Source organism: Symphalangus syndactylus, chromosome 2 (genome assembly GCF_028878055.3).
Source record: "Symphalangus syndactylus isolate Jambi chromosome 2, NHGRI_mSymSyn1-v2.1_pri, whole genome shotgun sequence".
Taxonomy (NCBI): Eukaryota; Metazoa; Chordata; class Mammalia; order Primates; family Hylobatidae; genus Symphalangus; species Symphalangus syndactylus.
In genome coordinates, this window is record NC_072424.2 from 7,755,950 (window position 1) to 7,779,132 (window position 23,183).

Sequence of the window (23,183 nt, forward strand, 5' to 3'; positions counted from 1 at the left end):
ATGAAAAGTTGCAGCCCAGGGATAACTTTGCAAGAAACTTGCACTGCGATTCCCAAGTCACCTGAGCAGATGACAGTGGGTGTTCATTCTCACCCTTTATGGCTGAAGTCAAAAGAGAGACGAAAATGAAATGATGGGTGCAAGCCGGGTGCGGTGGCTCACGCCTGTAATCCCAGCACTTTGGGAGGCCGAGGCGGGCGGATCACGAGGTCAGGAGATCGAGACCAAGGTGAAACCCTGTCTCTACTAAAAATACAAAAAATTAGCCGGGCGCGGTGGTGGGTGCCTGTAGTCTCAGCTACTCAGGAGGCTGAAGCAGGAGAATGGCGTGAACCTGGGAAGCAGAACTTGCAGTGAGCTGAGATCTCGCCACTGCACTCCAGCCTGGACGACAGAGTGAGACTCCGTCTCAAAAAAAAAGAAATGATGGGTGCAGGCAAGACTTGTCCTGTCCCCAGGTCAAAGGTCCCAAGTTTCTTGGAATGAGACATTGTTAACATCACGTTTGCTTTCCATTTTCTCCCACATGACAGTGATCTTGCCATCTTGCAGAGGGACCAAGGGAGCTGCAGACCACTGAAGGCATGAATCCCTATTCAGAGTCATGTTTCCACTGGTGGAAGCCGGTAGGAACCAGGGTCTCTGTAGCCTCCTGAGAAAGCTGAGCTGCTCACCTTTTCATGAAGCCTCCTCAGCCTGATGGCCAAGGTGTCCTGACCTGACCACAGAAATGTTTCCAGACTCAGGTTCTGTTGCTTCTTCTCACAGGCTACTTGCTTCTGCCAAGCTAATCTCTCGCAATTCCCCATACACAGAGTCCACTGCTTGGGCTGAATCTATGTCTGCAATCCTGGAAGATGTTGAGAGCCCTTGACCTGTGTTTGGACTCCATGCTCTGACCCATCTCAAGTCTGTTCAACTCATTCCTTTAGCTAGGGAGCCGCTGCCTCCACACTCAGGCCCCTGAATTACTGCTTTTTTTTTTTTTTTTTTTTTTTTTTTTAGATGGAGTCTTGCTTTTGTCACCCAGGCTGGAGTGCAATGGCACCATCTTGGCTCAGTGCAACCTCCACCTTCTGGGTTCAAGCGATTCTCCTTCCTCAGCCTCCCGGGTAACTGGGACTACAGGCACCCACCACCACACCCGGCTACTTTTTGTATTTTTAGTAGAGACAGGGTTTCACCATCTTGGCAAGGCTGGTCTCAAACTCCTGACCCCCAGTGATCTTCCTGTCTTGGCTGCACAAAGTGCTGGATTACAGGCGTGAGCACCTCTGAGGTAGGCCCTTTGGGGACTGCAGCCGTGCCTCACTCTCTGCCCCTGGGGGACTAGGTCCCCAGGTCCGTGTCTCAGTCCTCTCTCTGCTCCTGGGGGAACAGGGCCCTGTTTCAGTGCCTTCTCTGCCCCTCTCAGGGGGTGCATGATGGAGGAGCTCAAGAATTGCTGAACCAAGAGGTAGAACCCAAATGGCTTATGTGGCTCAGGGTGTTTGGAATGGAAACTTACCCGTACCTACCACCTCTCTCTTGCTGTGTTCCCCCAAGGATCCCCACTGAGTGTCCAGGGAGCCTGGGCAGACTGAGCAGGTCCCTGAGAATGGGCCTGAGCAGCAGGTGTTGGCTGGCGTAAGAGCAAAAGCCAGGTCATTGGGGGATCGTGCTCCACTGGGGAAGGCTGGGAGCTCCTGGCCAGCTCAGGCAGGGAGATACAGGGACCACAGCTCACTGTAGCACAAGCAAGAGCAGGATGGATGCGGAGTCTCCAGGGTCCCCCCAGGTGACAGAAGCTGGTGTTGGGGACCTGTGTCTCCCAAATGGCCCTCAGGGTCGTGTACCAATGCAGAGAGGGGTGGGGAACACCATGGGGCCTCATTGGCCTGGGCATCCTCGTATTTGGCTGGGGAGAGGTCATTTCTTTGTTGGAAAGGGCACTTGTTCCCAAGGTCTGACCCTGCCACCTAGCAGCTCCATAAAATTTGAAAAACACGTCCTTTCCCTTTCGGAGTCCACTTGTCGGCAGGTGGGGCTGCTTTGAGATCCAGTACAGTAATATATGCCACAGTGTTTTCCATTTGCTTTAATAACTTGCTTATTAGGATTCTCAATTTGCCTTTATTGATTTACACTGAGAAGTAGAGAGAGAATAAGGAGAAGGTTGATTAGATATTCAGGAATAGGGAACACTCACGTAGGATATTAAGATCATCCTACCCCGTAGGATAATTAAGGGAATTCGGTTTTATCTTTCTCCGCTATTTCTCCAAAGACCCCTGCCCTACTGAGAATCTGGCCCCTCGGACCCTGTTTCTGTTCCCATGGTGATGTCTGCCGGCCAGCCAACTACATACTGCTGTATAGAAAGTGACTCTGGAGAGGGCATGAACACCTGCCCAAGGTGGATTAACTGAAGGACTTTCTCTCCATCCATATTCTTCTGTACTGGAGGTGATGATAGAACTAGATCACATTCATCTGCGTTAGCTAAACTCCAGTGGATTCATCATTACTGTCCTGCCTCTGTTTGTTCACCTGTCATTCATTCCTAACTGGCCCCCATCAATCGTGTTCCCTCATCACTCCATGGAAACAGTCATTGTAAAAATCACAGGGACGGTGACATCTCTGAGTGGTTTTCTTCTGTGTCCCTTGTACTTGGACTCTCAGCAGCACTCTGCCCTGCTGACCTTCTATGTGGAGACTCTTCCGGGATGGTGTAACTCAGCCCATCTTCCCACACACCTCGGTTGCTCCCTCTCCATTTGCAGACCCTCCCTCCTCCATCAGCCCACCAAATATCAAAGATTCTCAAGGCTCCTTCTCTCTATTTACAGCCTCTCTAGGAAATCCCATCTCTTTCCATGATTTTAATTGCCACCTGCAAGCAATCAAATGCACCATAGTACATTTCTATCTTCACTCAGACTTCTTTGTGCTCCAAACCTGTATCCATCAAACAGCCATTGGACATCTCATAGCTGTTTAATCTCAACATATAAAAAAATTAACTCACAATCTTCTCCTCCAACCCTGGTGTGTCCCAGCATTTTCTTTTCTAGGAAGTGTCTACACCATACAATCAACTGGACAAACTAGAACTCTAAAATCCATCATAAACTCCTCTCTCTCCTTTATCCAACCACCAAAGGTAATCCTGAACCATGCCCTGGAGAGATTACTTTCTGTGCTAGTCTCTTCTTGTGTCACCATAAAGAAATGCCTGAGACTGGATAATTTATAAATAAAAGAGGTTTGCCTGGCTCACCATTCTGCAGGCTATAGAAGCATGGCTCCAGCATCCACTTCTGGTGAGGCTTCACGAAGCTTCCAGCCATGGTGGAAGGTGAAAGGGAAGCAAGTGCCTCTATGGTGAAAGAGGAAGCAAGAGAGACGTAAGGGGGAGGTCCCAGACTCTTACAACCAGGTCTCATGTGAAATCACCCAGAGAGAACTCGCTCATCACCAAGAGGATGGTGCTAAACCACTCATGAAGGATCCGCCCCCATGATCCAGTCGCATCCCACCAGGCCCCACCTCCAACACTGAGAATCACTTTTCAATATGAGCTTTGGAGGAGACACACAACCAAGCCTCATCACCTCCTAAGTCTGTCTCTGCCAGATCATCACTGTTGTTTTTCTCCAAGCTACCACCGTATCCTGCCCCATGACAGCTGTCCTCTTCTATCAGATCTCTCCCTCTAACCCAACAGAGAGATCTTTTAAAAACTGGCTGGCCCTGGTTCCTCATCCCAGTGCTTTGGGAGGCCAAAGCAAGAGGATCACTTGAGGCCAGGAGTTCAAGACCAGCCTGGGCACCATAGTACAAAAAGTTTTAATGTAAAAAAATACAAAAAAAAATTAAGAAGAAAAAAATAGCTGAGCCCAATGGCTCATGCCTGTCATCCCAGTTTCTTGGGAAGCTAAGATGGAAGGATCACTTAAGCCCAGGAGTTTGAGGCTGCAGTGAGCTATGATTGATAGCACCACCATGTTCCAGCCAGGGTGACAGAGCAAGACCCTGACTCTAAATAAATAAATAATAAATTAAAAAGTCAAAACTGATCATGTTGCCTTCTTGCCTAAAATCCTTCCTGTTTTTACAGACCTTAAGATGACTTCCCATTGTTAGAATAAAGACCAGAATTGTGTACTTTTCCATGAGTCCCTGCACAGGCTCCACCATCCCCGCTAATTCTCATGCCTCCTTGAGGAGGTTCCTAGGGCCAGCCACACAACCTTATAGTGTGAAGAGCACAGCCCTGAACACATGAGATCTGTTTTGGTCATGTTTTATCCCTGTGCCTAGCATTATGTTTGGTCCAAAATTAGTGTTCAAACAATATTTATAAATACATGAGTTAGTAATTGTTTTAGACATTTCACCATTCTTGGATACCCCCAGCCAAGAATGCACTGAACCTGAAAACTCCAACCAGGCCAGGCTCACACCAGACACCCCAGGGCAGGCACTCAAAAGGCAGCTGCAATGATGGCTCTGCGGAGAGCTTCCCTCTTTGCCAGGACCAGTGTTGATGAGTCATTGCTCACTGTGCCGCAGAAAACCTCCCCTGAGAGGCTGCCAGAGTACCCAGCTTTCATTCCCTCCATTACCAATCCCACATGGCTCCGGTTTAGACCGTGAAATGTGCCTGTCTTCATGAGCGTCATAAATCGCGCTCTTTGCCTCTGGTCCTCAGGATGAATTTAGATGTCTTGTTATTGCCCAGTGTGCCACCATGCTTTGTTTCTCTTTATTTCCATTTAAGTTCAGCTGGATAGTTTGTCTCACCTCGAGTCTGAAATTGTGCGTTTTCAATTGAAATGTGTTTATGAAAAGGACAGAGAACAGTTTGACTATAAATTTGTGGCTTACCATAAGTATCGGTTGGTTAAATGAAGTCTGCAATTGCTTTCATAGGAAGAGTGACTCAAAAAAACAAGCCATTGCTGTTTTCATGAAAGTGTTTTAGGGTCTAGGGCTGTGAATTGGACACAGAGTAATTGAAAAGGGTAGATTCAATGGGGTATGAACAGGGAGGAAAGGGGGTAGAGTCTGGGGAGACCTAGAAGTCAGTCCTCATAGCAGGTGAAAGATCTCTGGCCACCCCAAAAACCCACCAAGCTCTGAGCCTGAGGACGTGGAGGTTTGACGGTGCATGAGTTCCAGATGGAGAGCTAAGACTCCTTCCATCCTAAACGGTGGGATGAGATAACCCAACAGTTAGGCACCCTGGGGGCAGGTGTCGTAAAGAGTACCCAGCTGAATGCAAGATTCTGCAAGCACCTGCTCCTTTTCACTCCTCTCCCCAGCAGGGAGTGCATTGGGAGGAGAGGGCGGAGAAGACAGAGTGGGAGCTGGGCCAAGATGGGCAGGACAGGGCTGGGAATCCCAGCTTCGGATCTACAATTCCACATGCACCACGCCAGGGCATCTGTGGAGAGCTGAGGCAGCTCAGGGGCACAGTCTTCAAATTGTACTCTCATCTCTCATTCCTTCATGCATTCTTGCTAATAAAATATGAGACAAATATCAAACGGCAGAAACAAGTGCCTGTGCTCAGTCTCCGCTGCTCGATTACAGCCAGTTCTCCTAATGAACATGTTAGTACAACCATATATTAAAGACCTGGCACTTTTTATGAGTGGTCATAGAGCACTTTGCCTCTCATCTGAAGACTTTATTTGCCCTGAAAAGCACAGCTGGGCTTGTTCTGATTTCTCTTGCACTAGCTTCCTGGCTGTACGAGCCCGGTCAGAGCCCAGCAGTGGGGCACCTCGAATCAATTAAGGGTGTTTACTATCTGATGACAAGAAAACAGCCCCAAGATCAGGAAGGCATTCTCAGAAAGACTCATCAGCTCTCCTTCCAAAGAAAAAAGGATGTGAAGTCATTATTGCTAAGGATATAAAAATCTTCAAATGCCATTCTAATATGATATTTTGACAGATATTTGTTTCCATGAAAAGTAATGAATTCCACAAGAGAAACAGATTGGAAAATGATTAAATGGACACAGCATTTCAGAGTGAAGCTCCTGAGACCACGTTCCCTGAATGATGATGTTGTCCGTTGCAATATGTGGTTCAGACAGAAGCTCCCGGTGCTCTTGCCCCATCCAGACCCTTGAAGCCTATCCTGGCGGGAGACTTCTCCCTTGCCAGTGAGCCCTGGGGCAGAATGCAGAGGGGCTGCTGCAACATTAGGAATAGAACCAAGAAAAGAGTGTAAGAAAAGACTGTGATTGAGATTTCTCAGAGCAGGAGAAGTTTCCATTTTTTTTTTTTATTGAATTGCAATTACCATATTGATCCAAGATATTATCACAGTCATCAGTAATCCATTACCCTTTATCTAGCACTTTTAGAATTTTCAGAGTTTTCTTATATTAGGCTTCTTCTAAGTGACAAAAGCAGAGATAAGATTCTGCATTGGACTGGAAGTTTCTCTTGGTTCAAAGAGGGCATTTTCACAGGGTCTTCTCACTTGGGCCTCTAGTTACAAGGTCTTTCATTACATTTTAATTTGCAGAAGGCTTATCTAAAGGCAAAGTGGCACTTAAAAACTGAAAACCTCAACAGAATATTTTAGGTGTGGTTTCTGATTTTCAGCTTCCCACATCTTCACAGAGCAGCAGCACAAACCATTTTGCACTTTGCCAATCTAGCCACTCTTGGCTCAGCGAGGTTCCAAAATGTGAGGTGTAATTCACACTTCCCACATCAGGTACTAGAAAAAGTTGCACTCCAGAGCCAGTGGGACAGCTCCCAGGTGAACAACATGGTGCCTTCAGTGAGCCTGAGCTGGGTCCCATCACTGGATTTTGTGAGAGTTTGGTTCATAACTTGATTACGAACGCTACCCAATGTGCAGAATAAGGTCACATGATGTATTAGGAAACCATTTCAGGAACACAGAGAAAGGGCTGGAGAACACATGGGTTTATGGACATGGACACAGTCCTGCCTGTGACTATGCACAGATGCTTGGCAGAGCCCACGTTGGGGGAGTGAAGACTTCAGGTTTGAGCTTTTCGGGATGGGCTCTGCTGGAGAATCTCCACTGGATGAGATCTTGGTATTAACATACTCTGTAACATATCTCGTTCTCAATTTAAAGGCAAAATTGTTCACACACTAAATTGAAGCAACAATGAAAGATCAACCCTTTCACATTGGTAAAATGTCACTAAAAATCTGAGTTTAATTAATTAATCCCCACTGTCATTAGAAATATGTTTGAGAAAGAATGTCTCAACTGTATTGATCATGGCTTCCCCACCTGGGGTTTGGAGGACTGATTTCCTCCTTACCTGCCCAGCAGGGCTCTTCCAGTTTTCAGTGTTCACGACACATCTTACCCAGGATGCCCAAGAGGCTTCCAAAAATTAAGACACTGATGAGGTGAGGTGTCAAGAGAAGGAGGCACTCACCTTGTGTAAGATCTAACTTTTTAAAATGTATTAAAACTCAGAATTATTGTCAGATGCATATTGTTTATGCATACATAAATTTGTCTATAATTTTGCCAAGGAAGTTAAATAAAATGTAAACTATGAATTGGTGATGTGTGGCCTTCTGTAAGCAAAGTAAACAGTAGTAGATGTGATCATAAATGTAGACCCGGATTCTTACTGGCCATCATAAAACGTGGATGAAACACTAAAGCCAGCAACTTACTTTACAAAATAGCAAAACTCCTCTGGGTAGACAGCCTGTGCTTATTCTCAAAGGTTGCACCAGTTGTCAAAATCCATAACTCAAATCCACTGCAATAAAGGGAAAATGGGCACCCCCTGAAGAAAGCAGTAACTTTCCAGGGCTTTGGATCATTCTGTTTAATATCCAAAAGCTAGGTCTAATGCACAGTTCACACGTTAGCAGCTGCCCAGTACTTGCTGGGAGTCTGAGTATTGCATGTTGTATTAATCACTCTTCTGTGATTTTACAATTTTCCCTAGACTGTGATAAGAAGATGAAATGAGAATGGGAGATGAAACATGGAATTTTAGAGTAAAGTGAATCTATGAGAACATTTATTTTCATTCCTTTCCTCCTCAGCTGAGAATGTTGAATATCGAAGAACCAATTTGCCAGGGTGATGGGGAGTATCCTGTTTCATTGATCTTTCCACCACACTCTGCTGCTTTCATGCTAGAGAATGTTTTAGTATCTTATAACAATCTATTGCTAGCATCTGGACAGTCTGAAATAAATGCTAGTTCATATATATGCTTCCACTCTTTCATCAATGCATAGTAAAAAATGTATTACAATCCTTCCTCAATCTTGATTTTGCCTTCCATTCTTTTATTCAAAAATATTTCTCATGCACCAAATATTTGCCAGACATTATGCTGGAATGTTTCCTGGTCCCATAGAGCACATGATCTACCAGTGAATGAATGGACACATTTTGCCTGCCCCATTAACAAACACTGATGGAATGATGGCACCCAGGAGGTGAGGATGTGAAGAAATGGGCAAACGTAGTCACTGACAGGAGGAGTAGAAATTGAGTACAATATTTTTGGTGGGCAAATTGAAAAAAATATGAAAAACTGTTATGTCCTTTGGTCTAGCAATTTTACTTCTAAGAATTTATGCCAAGTAAATAATTAGAAATACATTTGATAAATTATATTCTAGGATTTTCAATGCAGTACAATTTACATTAATGGAAAATAGAAAAATTTTCTGAACATTAAGCAATAGCAGAATGTGTAAGTAGATTATGGTATGTTTATATAATAGAATTCTGTAAACCCATTAAATCATATTATATGAGACCACTGCTTGACATATAATAACTTCACAATGCTTTACATCTATAAATTTATCTTTATGATATTGAGTCTTCCTATCCATGCACATGGTATATCTCTCTATTTATGTAGATTTTCTTTAATGACTTTTTAAATAAATTTTCCTAATTTTTACACATATTTTTATATTTATCTCTTGATATTTTCACAGATTTATTTTGTAAGTGTTTGTTGCTAGCATTAGAAATGCAATTTAATTCAGCATATTGATGAAACAGCCACCATTGCTGTCTTTTGGTTAGTATTTTTCTTGTATATATTTTATCTACTCTACAAAAGCATACATCTTATCATAACCATTTTTTTTTTCAAAAGATAGCTAATAATGATGGTCACAAAAATAGGCTGGAAAGTCTTACCCCAAAATGTTAAAAACACATACTCCTGGGCAGTATCACCAAAAGAAATTCTGTTTACTTAATTATTTTAGTGCTTGTAATTAAAAAAAAATCCAGTTTTCTGCTCTGAATATATATTAATTCTGTAACTTGAATAAACACAGCATGACATTTTTATTCAAAAGTAGTATTTTTCTCAACCTCCTCTGTGTACTCCCCCATTCTATAAACTATTAGAGCATATAAACATGTTTTCTTCTGTAGATCCCAAATATCTGCAGATTAGACTACATGTTTCCAGAGATAGCATTGTCTACTCTTTCCTCGTAATTCCTCAGTTACAGCTCAATAAACACTGCTTCACTCAACCTCTTTTCCTACAACTCCAAAAAAACGGCCTCTAAAGCTGGAGATATTATATATGCACAAATATTGAGTCTGAACCCCAGAAAAGAAGGTCACTGTCTGTAGACCACTGAGAGGAAATATTCACCTTTTAAAGTAAAATGAACAAGTCAGACCCAGGATGAAAACTTTCCATTAGTAAAGATGCATTTCTTTCATGCTCAAGAGAGCAGTTGACACAAGTGTGGGTTACTATCCAGAGAAGCATAGATGGGATGGAACACATGAAGCGGTTCATAGACCAGGACCTTCAAAGATGAAGATGCTCACAGCCTCATCCTCCACACACAGCAGATGTTTGAGGTCATCAAAGCAGATGGAGGTTCCATGTAGCCCAGTGGATTGTTGACTCCAGTCTCCCTATCAGAAAACCATGTCTCTTTCAAAGAGGAGGAGGAGGCAGAAAGGGAAGAGAAAAAGTGGAATATGGTGCTAACATTGCCACTTTTGAGGAAATGACACAGAAATGTACTGATATGGTTTGGCTGTGTCCCCGCCAAAATCTCAACTTGAATTATATCTCCCAGAATTCCCCCATGTTGTGGGAGGGATCCAGGGGGCGGTAATTGAGTCACAGGGGCCAGTCTTTTCTGTGCTATTTTCATGATAGTGAATAAGTCTCAAGAGATCTGATGGGTTTATCAGGGGTTTCCACTTTTGCTTCTTCCTCATTTTTATCTTGTCACCACCATGTAAGAAGTACCTTTCACCTCCCACCATGATTATGAGGCCTCCCCAGCCATGTGGAACTGTAAGTCCAGTTAAACCTCTTTTTGTTCCCAGTTTCAGGTATGTCTTTATCAGCAGCATGAAAACAAACTAATACAGTAAATTGGTACCAGCAGAGTGGGGCGACACCGAAAAGATACTGAAAAATGTGGAAGCAACTTGGGAACTGGGTAACAGGGAGAGTTTGGAGGGCTCAGAGAAAGACAGGAAAATGTGGGAAAGTTTGGAACTTCCTAGAGACTCATTGAATGGCTTTGACAAAATTGCTGATAGTGATATGAACAATAAGGCCTAGGCTGAGCTGGTCTCAGATGGAGATGAGGAACTTGTTGGGAACTGGAGCAAAGGTGACTCTTGTTATGTTTTAATGAACAGACTGGCAGCATTTTGCCCCTGCCCTAGAGATATGTGGAACTTTGAACTTGAAAGAGATGATTTAGGGTATCTGGTGATAGAAATTTCTAAGCAGTATTCAAAATGTGACCTGGGTGCTGTTAAAAGCATTCCATTTTAAAAGGGAAACAGAGCACAGAAGTTTAGAAAATTTGCAGCCTGACAATGCAGTAGAAAGGGAAAAAAAAAACATTTTTTCAGGAGAAATTCAAGCCAGCTACAGAAATTTGCATAAGTAGCAAGGAGCCTGATGTTAATCCCCAAGACTATGGGGGAAATGTCTCCAGGCCATGTCAGAGACCCTCATACAGCCTCTCCCATCACAGGCCTGGGGTCCTGGGAGGAAAAAATGGTTTCTTGGGAAGAGCCCAGAGTCACCGTGCTGTGTGTAGCCTAGGGACTTGGTGCCCTGTGTCCCAGCCACTCCAGCCATGGCTGAAAGAGGCCATCATAGAGCTCAGGCTCTGGCTTCAGAGGGTGAAAGCCCCAAGCCTTGGCAGCTTCCATTTGATTTTGAGCCTGTGGGTGCACAGAAGTCAATAATTAAGGTTTGGGAACCTCCACCTAGATTTCAGAAGTTATATGGAAACACTGGATGCCCAAGCAAAAGTTTGCTATAGGAGCAGGGCCCTCATGGAGAACCTCTCCTAGGGCAATAGAGAAGGGAAATGTGGAGTTGGAGCCCCTACACAGAGTCCCTACTGGGACACTGCCTAGTGCAGCTATGAGAAGAGGGCCGCCATTCTCCAGACCCCAGAATTGTAGGTCCACTCAACAGCTTGCACTGTGCACCTGGAAAAGCCACAGACACTCAATGCCAGCCCATGAAAACAGCCAGAAGGGACACTGTACCCTGCAAAGCCACAGAGGCAGAGCTGCCCAAGACCATGGAATTCACCTCTTGCATCAGCACGACTTGGATGTGAGACTTGGAGTCAAAAAAGATCATTTTGGAGCTTTAAAATTTGGCTGCCCCACTGGATTTCAGACTTCCATGGGCCCTGTAACCCTTTTGTTTTAGCCAGTCTCTCCCATTGGGAATGGCTGTATTTACCCAATACCTGTACCTCCATTGCATCTAGGAAGCAACTAGCTTGCTTTTGATTTTATAGGCTCATAGGCAGAAGGGACGTGCCTTCTCTCAGATGAGACTTTGGACTGTGGACTTCTGGGTTAATGCCAAAATGAATTAACACTTTGGGGGACTGTTGGGAAGGCATGATTAGGTTTGAAATGTGAGGACATGAGATTTGGAGGGGCTAGGAGCAGAATTATATGGTTTGGCTGTGTTCTCACCCAAATCTCAACTTGAATTGTATCTCCCAGAATTCCCCCATGTTGTGGGAGGGATCCAGGGGGAGGTAATTGAATCATGGGGGCTGCTCTTTCCTGTGCTACTCTTGTGATAGTGAATAAGTCTCATGAGATCTGATGGGTTTATCAGGGTTTTCTGCTTTTGCTTTTTCCTCATTTTTCTCTTGCTGCCACCATGTAAGAAGTGCATTTCACCTCCCGCCATGATTCCAAGGCCTCCCCAGCCATGTGGAACTGTAAGTACAATTAAACCTCTTTTTGTTCCCAGTTTCAGGTATGTCTTTATCAGCAGTGTGAAAACGAACTAATACATGCATTTGTAAAAACATGAAATACCAGAGGGCCACCACAGAAGCCTGTGTTTTTCATCTCTTAATTCTCTGGCTTGACTCCTTAGTCTATGGTTAACTCGGTAGTGGCTGCCTCTGGAGGGGAAGTGTATTAGTCAGCTCAGATAACCATACCAAAATACCATGGCTTAAACAACAGAAATATATTTCTCACAGTTCTGGAAAGTCTACAATCCAGGTGCCTGCAAATTTAGTTCTTGGTGAGGGCTCTCTTTCTGGCTTGTAGATGGCTACCTTCTTGCTGTATCCTCATATGGTAGAGCAAGGGAGATCTGGGGTCTCTTTCTTTTCTCATGAGGACAATAATCCCATCATGAGGCTTCACCTTCATGACCTAATTCCCTACCTCATCTTCAAATACCATTACATTGCGGGCTTCAAAACAAATTTTGGAGAAACACAAACATTCAGCCCATAGCAGAAGGCAAGCAGCAGTGTGCATGCCCAGACCTCTCACCCTGCTCCCAAATAACCACCTAGAGCTGGTGAGGACAGTTCTACTTTTGCTCCCAGGAATGTCTGAAATGCTGAAACAGGGTGCTAGATAAATTGACTCCACGTTCAGATCTCACCCCTGAAGACAAGCATGGATGTCCTATTTCATTTCCCATTCCAGATGATGCCCAGCTATGCCAATTCATAAATCCTTAGCAATTAGATACGGAGACTATGGGATAGTATTTATTTCCAGAACATAAGTTAATGATTTAGAGATGATTTTAATTAGCATATCCTCCATATGTAAATTCTTTTTCATTAGGAAATTTTTAAAATTAAATCTATTTTGTCTTGTAGGAAAGTCTGAGGAAGTCTAACTCTAAAAGTGTCTCTTTTTCCTCCTTGTTCTGGTCAGAGAACCCTGCCTTGCTTGGGGTAGAGCCACCATCTCACTAGAATCTGCTCCTGTGCTGGCTTTTGCTGGAATACATGAAGTGGCTTCACTTTTTCCCAAGTTGAATTCTTCTTTCCTGCAAATTTGAGAGAAGATTACAAAATTTCCAGCTCTTTTTATGGCTATCTTTGGCAAATTTGAATCCAGAACCTGTCATATAATAAAATGTAGAACATGTTGTTGCTAATAGCAGACAGTATTTAGGGGAAAGAAGGCAGACAGCACACAGCACATGAGAAAAAAGGAAAGAAAATGATTGGGTTTTGGCTTATGTAAATGACACTCAGTTTGTGCTTGTTATCTAGGTGCCACAACCTATGAACTTCAACTAAGCTGAGAAAAATCACCCATCAGGAGTTTGAGCTTTCATGTGTTTTTTCTCTCATTGACATCCATGACCTTTTGAGGCCTGTGCTGTTTTGTGGATATCTGACCTCTGCCATGGCCTTCTTCTCTCCAAAAGCTGCCTTTTCTCAGTGCTCAGTTCCGCAGGGCTTCAGCTAACCTTCATTGCATTCAGTGACACTGAGGCCTAAGCCTACCACACAGAACAAACCATTGCACGCCTAATCCTTTCTCCACACCAGCCCCAGCATGAATCTGACCCAGCATCACTCAGCAAGGTCTAAAAACCAGCTGCCTCCACAAGGACCTCATGTACCACAGCCTGGTCCCCAAATGCTAGATTTGTGGAAGCATCTTATCAGTGCCACGTTGGGCACCAAGAGGGTGGAGGTTCAGTGTGGATGTGGCGCCTGAATCTCACACTCATCCCTCATTGCCTACAGGATTCTGATCTATAAAATATAAATGGGCAGAACTAAGCAAAATGTTGGGGAGTGGGGTTTGGATAGGGAATTCTGGCCCAGAGAGCTTATGGAATGGAAGAGGTGACAGATTTTCTGGAACCAAGGCAGGTATGTCTTTGAGTTACAGGGAGAGAGCTAGGAGGAGGGTTTGTGTGGGAGAAGCCATCTTCGAAATCTTCCACCATCAGGAACACAAGGGTGGAGTGTGGGCTCACACCTTCCTTACCCTGATTAGTCTCCCTCCTCCCGGGAGAGGGAATGTGAGTGCTGGTGGAGCGACCAGCAGGGCTGCCATACCCAGTCCTTCCTGGGGAGGAAGGGTTGACACAGGCCAAGGTGGTTGCTTGTGGGAATTCCACCAATGTTTCAGTGTTGACCTCCATGTTCAAATTGGAGTTCCACATTCATCGTTTTGTTCGAGTGTCATATTCTTTGCTATTGTTTGAGTATGATTCTGATCACAGTGAACGAATGTTGTGTGTGTGTGATTCTTATTGTTTTTATAAATGGAAGCATAATTTTATAAATGCCTTTTTTAGTTTCAGCAATCTCATTTCATGATTTTTATTCTGATATGATGAATTTCACGCTACTGATAGAATGAATTATGTTCATGGATTTTCAATTATTGAATCAATCAACTCTTCATTTCAAAAATAGCTTGCTTCATGGTGTTCTATTACCTTTAGAACGCATGGCTTTCATTTTTCTCTGGATTCCGAAAGAGTCCCTTAACTTTCCTTCTATATTCCTGATGCAGTTCTCCACTCCAGGGGGTTCTGTTCCTTTCTGTTGCTTTTATTTCTGCAATTGCATGTTGGATTTTGCTGCTGTCTTTTCTGACTTCTGCGAACTTCTGTTACCTCCCTACCTTGCTCACATCTTCCTCTCCTTTTCTCTCTCCTTACCCCTGTTGCATTCTGCCTCTGTCCTTTCACACCTCTTCAAGCTAAGAGTTTCGAATATGTAATATGTAATATGTAATTTTCAAAGATGTGCCTTTCCCCCCAGTCTTCAGACCAATGCTCCTTTTCCTTGAATCTTAGTAAGTTTCGAGTCCATGATGTGTTGCTATGGCCGTTTCCAGGTCTCTGGTGCACAGCACCCCAGAAACTCAACAACTGCCCGAAGACAGTGCATCTGGAGTGGCTTCAGCCCCCAAGGCTGGTCCCGTGGATCCAGGCAGCCCCCTGCATTGTACAATAATTATAGCCACGCAACCCACCACACCAGTGAGATAATACAACCTTGCATTTGCGGAGTGCTGTGTCTTCTCTTAAGTTAATGATACAAAAGTCATTTTTGTCTTTTCCTGTATATCCATGATATTTAAATAATTCATGGGTTTAAAAGGTCATTTTGTTACAAACTATCCCCAAATCTCAACAGGCTAAATCAGTGAGGGTTTGCTTCTCACTGATGCTGCACCCTCACCAAAAGCTGGGGAAAGAGGAGGTGTTTGCTGAGGCTGGGTCTCCATCCACGATCCAGCTGATGGAACAGCCCTGTCTCAAGCAGAGGCCACAGAGCCCAGCCTGGCCATCACCAGCCCAGCAATGGCACAGGAGGCCGCTGCTCATAATCCCTGGCCTGGACAGGCAGCCCTGCCCTGTGCCCAGAAGGAAGAGGAGGGGAAACATGGAAACATCAGAAGAGCACACTAAGGACTCCAGGGTTCTTTGAGCCAGAGGCTGAGCACCAGCCTGGCCAGGCCCCTACCTATAAACCCAGGGTTGCCAAGCATGATTTCTGGATGGACGCACGTCCAGGGGACCAAGTTCTGCTCACTCAGGACATGCCTATAAACCCGGCGTTGCCAAGTGTGATTTCTGGATGGACGCACGCCCAGGGGACCATGCTCTACTCACGAGGACATGGCTGTAAACCCAGCATTGCCAAGCATGATTTCTGCATGGGCACACATCCAGGGAGCCATGCTTTGCTCACTCGGGACACGCCTGTAAACCCTGCATTGCCAAATGTGATTTCTGGATGGACACATGTCCAGGGGACCAACCTCTGCTCACTTGGGACATGCCTCTAAACCCAGTGTTGCCAAGCCTGATTTCTGCATGGACACATGGCCAGGGGGCCACGCTGTGCTCACTCAGGATTCCCTGCTCCTCCAGGAATGCTCCTCTTTCCCTCTTTCCAGCATGTGGCCACACAAATCATTCACGAATATAAAAGCTCCTGACTTGCTTCCCTCAAGGGCTGCCCCTTCTTGGTCTCCACCATCAGCTTGTCTCCATTAGCACGATGGTCCAGAGAGCTGCATCCTGGGGATCTTACCACCCTGATGCTCTCCTAAGGACCCCGGGCACCTTCTTCAGACCCACAGGGTCCAAGTGATCATTTCCTCTCAGACCCTTGCCCACGGCACTGCCTCTACCACTGGATGTACATGACCGATGACCCCACGGGTCCACCCTGCCCTGTGCACCCCAACTCTGCAGCTCCCGATCTGGGCTGCGTTTGCCACGGGTTCTCAGGTGCTGCAGCTGCTTCCCTGGACATCTGGATGCCCACGCCTCCCCTCCTCCTTGGTGCTCTTCCTGCAGTGGCTCTGGAATCACTCACTTATCTCACCTCCATTTCCAATGCCACCCCATGTTCCTGATGACCCACCGATATGTTTTGCCTAAATTGCAATGACAGCTGACAAATTAATCACTAGGCATCCAGTCCAATCCACGCTCTACGTGGCAACCGGAAAAATCTTTTAAAATGCAAATCTGATCATGTTGCTGCCCAGTTGGAAGCCCCATGACTTCCGATTACCCTTGGGCTGAAGTCAAATCCCCAATCTGACCTCCCAGGCTGGGCTTACCAGCATTCCTCCCTCCGTTGCCCCAGCCCTGCCTGCCTCTGCTTCCTGGACAGGACAGCCACACGGGCACACAGCACAGGATCTTGTGTTTGGCTTAATGCTTTGCTGTCACCATCTTAAGATTCCCAATAATTTTTAAACAAGAAGTTCTGCCTTTTCCTTTCCCATTGAGCCCCATAAATTATGCAGCCAGACTTGTTCTTGGAGAGGCCTTTTGACCACATGGGACTTTGGGTAAGCCAGTCCCTCTGTCGGAAATGTTCTTTTCTTTCCTCCTCCCCACCAGCCTTCAGGTCCTGGGATTTACTTCCCCAGAAAACCTTCCCAATACCCCAGGCTTCCAGAGGCTCCACACGTTTCTTTGTAACCCTCATCATAGTTGTAACCAGGGTCGGTCTCTCCCTAACCTGTAAGTTCCCAAGGGTGGGACTCCATCTGTTCACGAATGCAGTGTGGCCGTGTGGCATGACCAGGAAGGAGACGGACTCAGGTGACATGTGGTCCAGGCTCAGCTCTGACCTCTTCTGCTTCCTGGCTGTGTAACTCTGGGGAAGTTAATTAAGCTGTCTGTGCTTGAGTTTCCCAACTAAACTAAGTTTAGTTTCCCCACTAAGGCTAATAATAACACCCAGCTAAATTTGCATTAGATAAACAACAAATATTTAGGTTTACATGTGTCCCTTAAAATCTTGGGATATACTTATACAGAAAAATAATGCATTGTTTCCGTGAAATCCCAACTGTGAAGGGTTACTGTGAAGATGAGATGTGCCCTGCAGGTGGGCACTGGGTTGCATTCTCCGTGTGCCTCGGGAGGACCGTGCCCCATTCTGTTCACTGTTGTTATCAGGATCCCAGAGTCAGGGCCTGGAATTTGCTCAGTAAGTAAGCAATTGCTGAATAGATGAATGATGACTTCAGTGAGAATTAAATGCTGTGAAATACATAAGACACTGAGTGCGGTGCCTGTTACACAGTGAACATTAGATAAATATTGGCCATTATTATTTTATTGTTAGAATCAAGTTTCATGGTAAAGGAGTGTTTGTCGGAAAAGCTGTTCTGCAATGAGGCCCAAATCACCCGGCCAGATGTGGAAGTGTTTCCTGGAGTTAATTTTTGTTGAATGTTTGCCTCAAGAGAATGTGGAATATATTTTTCAAACTCATTACAGGAAGTAGGTTTGACCTGGACGACCGCCCTGGATGCTCAGGCCGGGCTCCCCTCTCCTCCCAGCCTCCAGCGCTGGCAGTCCTGATGGCTATCTGCAGGGTTTCCACCAGCCTCTGAGAACCCACCACGTTGCCCTCCTGGACCACCAGCCTGGGGACCTCCAAGAGGCAAGGCATGGACTTGGGAGCCCCTTGCTCTTTCTTCCCACCCTCAACCCAAGCCCCAGGAGCCTCACCAGTCTCTCATTTCCAGATTTAGTGAGCAGAAGTTCGGGCCACTAGCTGAAAGTCGAATTTTAAAAGAATAACCATTTTTTTTTAGTGTGAGTACACCCAATGCAATATATGGAATATACTTATACTAAAAAATGATTCATTGTCTATCTAAAATTCAAACCGAATTGGGTGCCCTTGTCTATCTAGCAGCCCTATGCTCGTGTCCCCACCCACCCTAACACCTCCAGGCCTGCATCTATCTCCCCTCAACCCATGAGAGGCCAGCAGGAAGCCTGGCTCATCTGTCATCCTTACTGCCACTGTCCATGCTCAGACCCCTCTCTCATCGTGCTGGGGCACTCCCCTCCTAAGCTGTCTGCAGGAAGTTGGTCTGAGTCTGGGTTCTGAGGACAGGGAGATGGAAGATGATGGGCCTGGTGGCCGCAGAGGTACTTCATCTGCTTGCCTGTCTTGGATGTCATTTATTTTCTGTTCAGGAAAGCTCTTCCAGGACCAGAACATTCATTTGCCTCATTGTCCAAAGAGCCGTCTGCTCTTCCAAGAAAGCTCCCTTCCTGGAGCCATGGGTCCTGGCCACCACCTCCCCCTGCTGCATCGCAGCTCTCCAAGTCCCACACGCATGACAATCCTGCGGACAATTTCTTCACCATTCAATTATAAGCCTGTGACTTTTCCTTCCTTTTCGCAAGAATGATGGACTGTCCTTGAGTTTTGTTTTAGCTCACACAGGAGTTTCTTCTTTCTATCCCTTTTCCCCATGTCCCAGGCGGTCTCACCAATATGACAAGATTATAACAGGACTCCAAGAAGTCACTATGCTGCCTTCACCAATCTTCTAAATTGAGAGACTTTTTCTCAATACTGAGCAATCAGCGGTAGATTTCTGTTCACTAGTAATATGATTTCAGAATATTTAAAGGATGTTATCCTTGTGAATCTTTGGCTTTAGAGTTACAAATTAGCATAACATGTTCTTAAATTAGAGATTATTGGTGAATAACTACATCTGAATCCTAATCAAATTTTTCATGTCAGCGAGGTGGTTCACATCAAAGTGGAAAAGGGCTTTTAGCTCCTCATAATGAATCTTGCTTTTTGCCTCTAAGTGCAATCACTCCGAGGCTACAGATAATTTAATTACCACGATGGGTGCTGTCTGCTTTAACCTGCCTTTCAAAGCAAAGCAACAAAGGAGAGAAAAACTGTGGCTAGAAGTGAGGCGACACCCCGCCTCGTGGGGCGGACTGAGGAAGGGCTCCCCTTAACTCTCAGTTTCTCTCGTCGATACATTCACATTTTTGAGGGCTACTGTGTGCCAGGTAGGGAGGGAGGAGCGAACAGGAAAGACGTGATTTTTGTTCTTGTGGAATTACATGAGGTCCCTTAGTCATAAGCCATGCTGATCCTTCCCTATCACCCAGAAGGAAAGATAACCACATGCCAATGGTCCAAAATAGAGTCAGGTCAAATTGAAAATTATTTAAAGTCATTGTGTGTACAAAGGAACAGTCCCTGAACCGAGGAGACCTCACGCCAAGACTGCAAGAGGAAGCTCAGAGGTATGGCCTGATGCGCTGCTTCAGAAAGCAAAAACGAGGAAGCGTGTGGCCCTCGCCTATGCATAAGCATGTGTGTGACGTCAGCACGCGACAAGAACGCAAAGCGTCAGTCTCATGGTCAAATCGAGCCTTTTCAGAGAAATCAGGATGGTGTACGTTTTGGTTACACGGCAACAGGCGGTTGGCCTAGAAGTATTCGTCCAAACTGTGGCCTCCGTTTTTACTTTTCTTTAACACAACCCAGTGTGGACCGTTTTGGATTTGTTTTTGCAGATGGTTTTCAGTTCCCCGAGTAATCAATACAGTTTTTAGTCAAACTAATGTCAACAGTTAAAGGCCTGGTCTGGTCTCTGATCATTAACTCCTTGTCATGTTCATGCCATCATTCTTCTGAGAGAAACTCTCTTGGATGTAACCACCCTCCGTGGGAAAACAAGGAGTGTTTACCTAGCCCTTTGCTCCGGGGCAGGTGGGCAGAATTGGAAGAGGAGGAGTGGATGGCGTTTCTTCTGGTCTATCATCAGCCAAGTCCTACCTCTAGTTTATCAACATGCCCCTCTCACTGGGTATCCTCTGCAGCTTGCCACCTGTGCAGCTGGGGTCCATGCAGCCTCCTCTCATGCTGAGGGAAACATAAGAAAGAGCTGAAGGCCGGGTGCTGTGGCTCACACTTGCAATCCCAGCACTTTGGAAGGCTAAGGCAGGTGGATTACCTGAGGTCAGGAGTTTGAGACCAGCCTGGCCAATATGGCAAAACCCTGTCTCTACTAAAAGTACAAAAAATTAGCCGGGCATGGTGGTAGGCACTTGTAATCCCAGCTACTTGGGAGACCGAGGCAGGAGAATTGCTTGAGCCCCAGGTGGTGGAGGTGCATTGAGCGAGATCGCATCATTGCACTCCAGGCTGGGTGACAGAGCAAGATTTTGTCTCAACAACAACAAGAACAACAACAAAAAAGGCTGGTGATTAATGGACACTCTCTGCCCCAGTTTTCACTCTATTTTCTTACAAATAGTTGCAAAAGTTAAACCACATGACCCATATAGTCACTGAATATTTTATCCCTTTAGAAAATGTTAAACCCTGTCTTTGACCTAGTGACATTCACAGGACAACCTAAACAATAGCAGGGTCTGTTGCTCTTAGCCACAGGTGAGCCCAGCACCCCTGGACTATTCGAAGCAGTGCAGAGTCGACAGTGTGTAGACTTAGCCTGAAATGGTGAGTCCTAATCCAGGAACACCAGGCTGCACCTGGTTGACTCTTCCAGGCTTGGTTCTTGCAGAGGTTGTGAGGTTTTGTGGTTGTGTACTGCGGCAACTCTGGGGGCCGTCCCTAGAGGTTTCTGCAATAATGAATGCCCTGTCCATGCCCTAGTTAGGCAGAGAAGCCAGATGCAGCAGAGGGACCACAGCTCGGAGTTGAAGGATGCTGTCCTTGGCCCTAGGGGACCTGGGAAGCCTGACTGTGCCTCCGTCCAGCCAATGACCACGGGCCCTCATACACGGACGAGCCGTGGCTCTGCCTCAGACTGCCCCAGAATCCCGGTCTCCGGAGATATATGACATCCATTCCTTCAGATGGAGTGACAAAGTGAGTTGTTAAATCCCACCCTTTCCGGAGAGTTAACCGAAGTGCCAGGCCTGAGCTGGCTGTTTGCGTGGCTGATCGACAGCTCACATCACCCGGAAGGCCCAGGCCCGTGTTATTCCCCCTATCTGCATGGGAGGACACTGGCATCCCAGAAGTCTTTAATAACTTGTTCAAGGTCCAAAGGCAAACTAGGATAGAAACTATATCCAAATTCAGAACTCTGCACCCGAAGACCCTGCTCCTAAAAGCCCCTCTCCCTTCTGTTTTGAAGATGGACACACATCTATTCATGAAGAACTAAACGCCCATCACCTAGGGGATGAACACAAGCCATCTGCTCACGAGGGTGTCCCTTGGCAGGGGTTCCCATGCTGCTCTTGGAACGCAGTCCCCACATGGGTCTGCAGCCCACCTGGATACCCTTGGCATCAACTGTTGGCTAGGAGAGACGTTCTTTGTGCAGGAAGCCATGTGGATGTTGAAAATACCGTAATGGGGATAACACAGTATCTGCTACTTGACCTCACAGGCCAGTGAAAGTGCTGGCAAAGCTTCAGGTAGAGCTCACTGCAAGCATCCACAGGCCTCCTTCAGGAAGCAGCCCGGGGCGGCAGTGGCTTCTGCAAACCCCCCAAGGGCTCTCCCTTGTAGTAATTACCACCTTGGGACAAGTATGTGCAAACTAGAAATTGCCAATTACTTTTTCCCCTTTATAATGAGTCTCCATTTAGATTAGTTGTGCAAAAGAAACTGCAAATAATTGAATTGCTGAGGACATTGCTTTACACATCCTAAAAGCTCAACAAATACCTTTTAATTGAATTGAACTTGGCTAAATGAACCTCATCTATGTTTCAAGCCCTACAGCAAAAGGTGGCAACACTGACCCAAGCACACCAGGCAGCTGGGGGCAATGTGGAGACACAGGCACAGGTGCGCCCCACCTGCCTGCTGAATTCACCCTGGGACCACATCGGGCTGACTTGGGCGCTCTCCATCTGGATTCTGCTGCAAACTTCCATGACACACACATCCTGGGTATCGTCTACCTGTGTTTACCGGGGACACCAGAGCCCAAGTCAGATGGCTGCAATGGGCAGCCGGGGCTTTGGAGGGCCCTGGGTTTTCTGGAGCTCAGCCTGGGACTGTTACGTCCAGGAGGTCCTAAGAATCAACTCCCTATGTGGGCACCTGCCCTGAGATCTCAGTGCTTTCATGCACTCAGCAGATTTTCGGTCAAACATTATTCTGGAAGTTTCTGTGAGGGTGTTTTTGGATGAGATTTTAATCCAAATTGGGCGACTTTGAGTAATGCACACTGTCCATCATAATGTGGCGAGACCTTGGCCAGTGAGTGGAAGCTTTAAGAGAAAAAAGCCCGAGCTCCCTGGAACGAAGAGGAGATGTCTGAGCAGACAGCCTTCAGATGCCAATTGCGATGCTGCTGTTCCCTGGGTCTCGGGACTGCCCTCTCGGCCTGCAGGATTTGGAATGGCCACACATACACCCTACTGGTTCTGTTTCTCTGGAGAATTCTGACTAATACACTCACTAAGGCCATGCGTGTGGGGACAGGAGTGAGTGTGTCCCCAGAACAAAGCTGCCTCTGGCTGAAGAGCTGTTCTTTGATAGTGTTTGAATGAACCCACATCTCTCAGTTGATGAACTGGGAAATACGTGTGCTCCAGGATGGAATTTGTGTTAAGGGGTGAAGTCAGGAACTGCTGTTTCATACTTTAA